General features: G+C 40.7%; 1 protein-coding gene across 1 annotated transcript in view; it reads right to left on the reverse strand.

Annotated features, from left to right (window-relative positions):
• The window catches only part of TAFA4 (TAFA chemokine like family member 4), a 190,212-nt gene extending 186,606 nt beyond the window's left edge, over positions 1–3,606 (reverse strand). Inside the window, exons 1-2 of the mRNA XM_039248850.1 lie at positions 3,551–3,606; positions 2,537–2,649 (exon numbers count right to left, since the gene is read on the reverse strand). The gene's annotated coding sequence lies outside the window, so the exon portion shown is untranslated. The remainder of the gene's footprint in view (positions 1–2,536; positions 2,650–3,550) is intronic.
• Positions 3,607–6,359: the final 2,753 nt, after the last annotated feature.

Here is a 6,359-nt window from a genome sequence, read left to right on the forward strand (position 1 = left end):
AGCCAAATTAAGTTGGTACAGTCTGTTTTTAGTTTCAGTTACACGCTAACACAGATTTATTACCAATTAATTTCTTATCGAGGAAAAACAACCCCATCATAAGTATTTTAGATAATGACATCTAAGTATTTTATATTGCTTTAAGTCTGAAAAGTTAGATTAGAGATTGCATCCAATGTTCATTACCTCTTAATGTTTGCATTCTTTTTCATGTTTTGATTCACCAAGAAACAATGAAAATGCTACCCACTGCTTAGCCATTTTTTAGGTTTAATGAGATTAAGTAAATTCTGAGGGGGAAAAGAGTACAGCTTAATAATGTTTTAAGTGGTTTGTGGAAACATTCCCTCTACCATGGGCACAATTTTAAACCAAAGCCAACTTCTGCAGTGCTACTGAAAGCTAATGAATGCTTTAATAATATGCAGAGGAAAAAGCGATGAGTTGATTAGATACAGAAATATCCTAGACCTCTGATTAGGAAAACAACTCCACTGTACACAGACAGAACTCATAACAAAGAATTATCCTACCATCCCACCGATCCATTTCACAATCCATTAATGCTAAGTGATCTTCCTGGCAGCATACGTTGAGGTGATTGACACTCACTGATTTGAGGGCTGGGCTTCAAAGCTCCAGCTAAATCTTGAACCAATTTCTCTTGGTCCTAATAATACTCAAAAAGTGAGCACAATTTAGAGTATCATGTAACTTCTCTATTTCCTAAAACCTGGTTGATTCCAATCCCTCCTCCAGTTAATTAAAATTCCTTTGCAGGTTGGCACTTTTTTAATAAAGTATTTGACCGATTCATCTAGAAATGTTCTTTTACTTTTCCTGATTATCTATCTAGTCTTTGGAAATGTTATGTGTGTGCATATCTTTCTCTGTGTGTAAGATTATTACCTTCAAACATACTTGCTTTCTAATAGTTGAACATCCTACTGTGTAAATGTTCATCACATGAGACCAAAATACACAGTTCCTTAGAGTCCAGCAAATTCTAAGATAGTTGTTACTTGATCCTTGGGGCCCCAAGCAAAGGGATATGTTAGATGTAACACTGCTTTGGTAAAGGAGGCAAATATCAAATGGCAGGAGCCACTTGAACAAATATACCATTAAAAGGTCTCAAAGAATGTAAAGAAGCAGCAGACAGGAAAACACAGGAAAGAAACAATAAAAAGAAGTGCATGCTACAATATGGATGAACCTTGTGAACATTATGCTTCCTTTCCTTATTAAATGAAATAATCCATCACAAAAGGCTTCATATTGTACAATTACATTTACCTAAAATGTCCAGAACCGGCAAATCCATAAAAAGAGAAAGTAGACTAATACCCAGGAGCTGGGGAAGGGGAAACAAGGCTTGACTGCTAACTGGGTGTAGGGTTTCTTCTGGGGGAAAGAAAAGGTTCTAATATTAGGTAGCGGTGCTGATCGCACAACTCTGTCAATACACTAAAACCACTGAACTGTGCACTCTAAATAGGTTAATTTTATGACAAGTGAATTATATCTCAAAGAGGCTTAAAAAAAAAAAAAACAGGAAGAGACACAAAGGAGTCAGAAGAAAAGAATGAGACCCCGGAGGGGCAGGGGCTTTAGTTACTAAGAGAAGCATCTTTTCTTTCTTCTTGGTCTAAGTAGACTGATGAAGTTTCCAGGCAACTCTGATATAATTAATTAAAAAAAATTTTTTTAAGCAAAATAAAGTCAACACTGGATCGGTGCTCGCCTCAACCAAGGAGATTCAGCATACATTTCCCAAATACCCACTATGTGCTAACCACCTAGATATAAAGAGATTGCTGCTCTTTTTGAGTCACAAGGTTTTAACTAGAAAATCAAATACCTTTGAAAAGAAAAGAAGAGGGGTACCTGGCTGCCTCAGTCAGTAGAACACACATCTCTTGATCTCAGAGTTTTAAGTTCAAGCCCCATGTTGGGTGTAGAGCTTACTTAAAATCTTTAAAAATAATTTAAAAAAATAATAACACTGTATACACTGTATGTTAGCTACTTGACAATAAATTATATTAAAAATAAAAAAAGCAAGAGAGTAAAACGGTTTAGAATGGTTCTTTTTGGGTGTGGAATTATGAGCATCTTCTTTTTCTCCAGTGCTCTAGGATATAATGACTTTATACAGAGAGGGAAATGAATTTTTTTACATATAAAAAAGGAAAAGGTATTGGAGGAAAAATACAGTAAGTGCTATGTTAACACTCTGGAAGCACAGAGGAAGGAGAAAGGAGTTGAGTTCAGGAAGGTCAGAGAAAGTTTAACAATCATTTGATATTAGCCCCAAGAGATGGGAATCTTGGGCTAGAAAAGGTCTAAGGATGTTCCTCCATTCTTCATTCCTGATCTGAAGGACATGACAAAGGTCAGGTTCTTCAGCCTGCCAGAGTGAGCCTCAAGTCTCACCAGCTCCCCACCCCTACCCTATGTCCCCTCTGGGAGCAGTGAGGGGCTGTAGCTCTGAGCCCAGGAAATACTCCCCCACCATCTGCCCACCTCCACTCACCGGTTAGATCTGCCTTTTGTTTCAATAAGGGCAGAAATCTTGTTAACAGATAGGAGTCATTAGGAAGGCATTCACTTCTGGATCTGGGCCAGCGGGTGCCACTTCAGACGCTTCTGTTGTTGCAAAAGCACCTAACACAGTAAGACAGTTGCTCTATTGGTTTGCTGCAGAAGTAAACGCGGAAAGCTTTGCTAGTAATGCACACACCGTGTGTGGCAACAGGTAGAGGAAAGCCTCTGTCCATTCAGTTACTCTGCAGGGGCAATGGTTGCCTTTTCAAAGCTGATGCAGAGAGTTTGTTTATTATTATGAGCTGTGTGCATCGCCACAATTCTGACCCCATCATCCTTTATCTTGTTCTTGTGGTTCGCCCAGCCTTCTCTGATGGACCCAAAGAAGATGGCAAAAACCATACCAGCTCAAACCCATGGTCGGCCCATCCTTGCATTCTGAGTGCAACAGGCGGAGGAAGCTTATTATTAAAAAAAGAGGATGGGCTTTGGGTTTGAATTCTAGCTCCATCAACTCATTGGCTAATTGACTTTGGGGAAGTTATTCCAGCTCTCTGGTGCTTCATATCCTGCCTCTATAAAGTGGGCATTATTAGTAGTGCCCTCATAGCGTGGTTGTGAGGACTACTTCAAATCAAATACACACAGTCTCCTGGCACTGTAAGCACAGAACAAATTTGAGGTCATTTTCATTAGTTCTCTTAACGGGAGAGTTTCTATAGCAGCATTCCCCAAAATTTAGAGACATTACGTATTCTATTATTTTCCTCCGGATTGATTTAGCTAATGAACATATATTTATGTATATAAATATTGTATATATTATTGAATATACGATATATATAAGTGTGTATACATATATGTGTATCTGTAGAGCATCCACTTTATTGGAAGTGTCCTGGTTACAAGGGATAGAAATTCAATTTGACTGGCTTAGAGCCCCTCCAAAAAACTAGGAAACATTTATTGATTCACATATATGAAATCTTGAGTGGCAGTTTACCTTCAAGCACAGCTGCATGCAGATATGCAAATAATAGCATCGCAAATTGGTCTCCCTTCATGTTTTAATCTTTGGTTTTCTGTGTGTGGTAAAAATTAACAAATATACATAAAGTATTTAGAATACTGCTCCACTCACAATAAGCACTAGATACATATCTGCTACTATTCTTTCCTTTAATCTTCCCTGCCCTCTGAAGCATGTACTACTATTATGGTACTTTTACAGATAAAGAAACTGAGGCACAGGGAGGTGGGCTAGCCATGTGATATCCCATCTGGCCAGGCAGTCTGACTTCTCTCAACTGTCCCCTCGATGGGCTAGAACAGGAGGTTGAGCCCTGATTGTGAAGGGATATAAAACGTAAGACCTAAAAGACAGATGCTTCCAAAATAAAGCAAATGAAAAGGAAAGGTTCGGTCACTTGCCTGAAGCAGGAAGTAAGTTCCTCCTTTTTTAAAACTCATGCATAGGGGCGCCTGGGTGGCTTAGTCGGTTAAGCGTCCGACTTTCGCTTAGGTCATGATCTCGCGGTTCGTGGGTTCGAGCCCCGCGTCGGGCTCTGTGCTGACTGCCAGCTGAGAGCCTGGAGCCTGTTTCAGAGTCTGTGACTCCCTCTCTCTCTGACCCTCCCCTGCTCACGCTGTCTCTCTCTCTCCTAGAAATAAATAAAACATTAAAAAAAAAGAAACTCATGCATAGATCCTGTTAATCCTACACAACGACGAGAGTTACACGCACTTAAAAAGTCTAGATGCAGGGAGGGGTTGGAATGGGGGGGGCCTAGTAGTGGTTTTTCTTTGTTGACAACCCCATCTCCAGTCCCCAAACCAATTTCTGCTCTTATCTGCCCAGCTCTCTGCTGTGTGTCTTACCAGCTCACCTACAGGGAATGACCCACTGAACTTCTTTCGCCCTGGCTTCTGGTTGGGTTTGGCCACTGGTCACCTGCCTTTGTGAATTCAGGCCCCGAGGGGATGATAATTCCCACGTTGTTAGTACTTGGGTGCTTCACCTTGTTGGTTTTCGGAAGCCAAACAGCACCTTTGCAAAGAGCCCCTTTGCTTCAGTATCTTCAGTTAAAATCTTTGAATTTGTCATCAGGCTGTAGGTCCATATGATGACTTTCGTGGGCCCTTGGCATTTCTGTTTTCAGAAACACATTCCTCTGTAAAAAACTATTAAAAAGTATATTTTATGACTGACTGCATTGGTAAAAAGATGAATCTAATCCAGGTGGCATTATATCTACTTTTTTCTCTTCTCATTTTATTTATTATTTATTACTTACTTTTATTTTTGAGGAAAGAGAGAGCGTGCACACACGCACGGGCAGGGGAGAAGCAGAAGGAGAGGGAGAGAGAGAATCCTAAGCATGCTCAGCATGGAGCCCAATGCAGGGCTTGATTCCAAGACCCTGGGATCATGACCTAAGCTGGAATCAAGAGTCAGATGCTCAAATGACTGAGCCACCCAGATACCCCTTTCCTCTGATTTTAAAATAAAGTAGAGGGGCGCCTGGGTGGCTCAGTCAGTTAAGCTTCTGACGTCAGCTCAGGTCATGATCTCATGGTTCAGGGGTTCGAGCCCTGTATCAGGCTCTGGCTGACAGCTTGGAGCCTGGAGCCTGCTTCGGATTCTGGGTCTCCCTCTCTCTCTCCGCTCCTCCTCAACTCATGTTCTAGCTCTCTCTCAAAAATAAATAAACATTAAAAAAAAATTTTAAAGAAAGTAGAACATTCTCATGGGTTCCTAAAAGTGTCACAGGCGCTAGGCATTGTACCTGCTACACATAATGGAGAAGTCAGCCCTGCTTGTTTTCTGCCAGCACGGTGACAGCTGCTGTCCCTTCTACCTGCATACCTAACAGACCAAAAGTAGAAACTTCGAGGAAGGCACGATACTATCAGGTTAAGATCGTGATCCTCGGGTCAGATTTCCCAAACAGGCTGTGCCCATTACAGTGGACCCAGCACACTTGTCTTTAAAGCAGATCCTGTTTCCAAGTCACCGCTATGATGACAAGATAATAAAGGAAGAAAAATGGAGGATCTAGTGTTAAACTAATGCCCAATTCATTTACTACTCACCACATTCCAGGGGCTGACGGCACAACAATCACATACTTCGTTAATAACCCTCATTTTCTCCTGTGTAAATAGATCATTCCAAAGCTGGGAAAGAGGGGACATTTTTGATATATTCTCAGATCACAGTTTTGCTTCTAGTATTGGAAAGCGAGTTGGCGGTTTTTGTTTTGTTTTTAAATGAGAACCGAGCATGTTTTGATGGAGAATCCTACCTTTAATTGGCAATCTGTTAAGTATTGATGATCTTGAAATCATCCTTATAGCTATATAAATATAACATTTATAAATATATAAAATATAAAATTTATAAATATAAAATCCTTATATTACTTGCTCAAGCAGCTCTTGGTCTGTGAGCATCTCTGAGACCAGGCGGAAGGAAGTGCTATGGATGCGAAGCCATCCTGGGAAAAAGACAAGCCAGGCAGCAGAAGTATTTTTAAATGGAAAACAAACAAACAGTTATTGATTTTCTTTTGGGGCTTCACGCCTCACACCCTGCGTAATGTGGCACCAACGACGCTTCAGATTCTCTTAGTGCCTGTTTTGAATCTTCAGTTCTAATTTCAAGGTAATTGCAGATTTAAAACTCTAAGCCCCTGGATCCCTCTGATCCCCCTTCCCAGTCTATTCTTTGACAGGCTTGGGAAGTGGGGAGGTCCCTAAAAGGACAGGGGAAGCTGAAAATCTGCCCCTCAGCACCCTGAATACCAACCATA

The sequence above is a fragment of the Hyaena hyaena genome, unplaced genomic scaffold (assembly GCF_003009895.1).
Source record: "Hyaena hyaena isolate Hyena2069 unplaced genomic scaffold, ASM300989v1 scaffold_320, whole genome shotgun sequence".
NCBI lineage: Eukaryota > Metazoa > Chordata > Mammalia > Carnivora > Hyaenidae > Hyaena > Hyaena hyaena.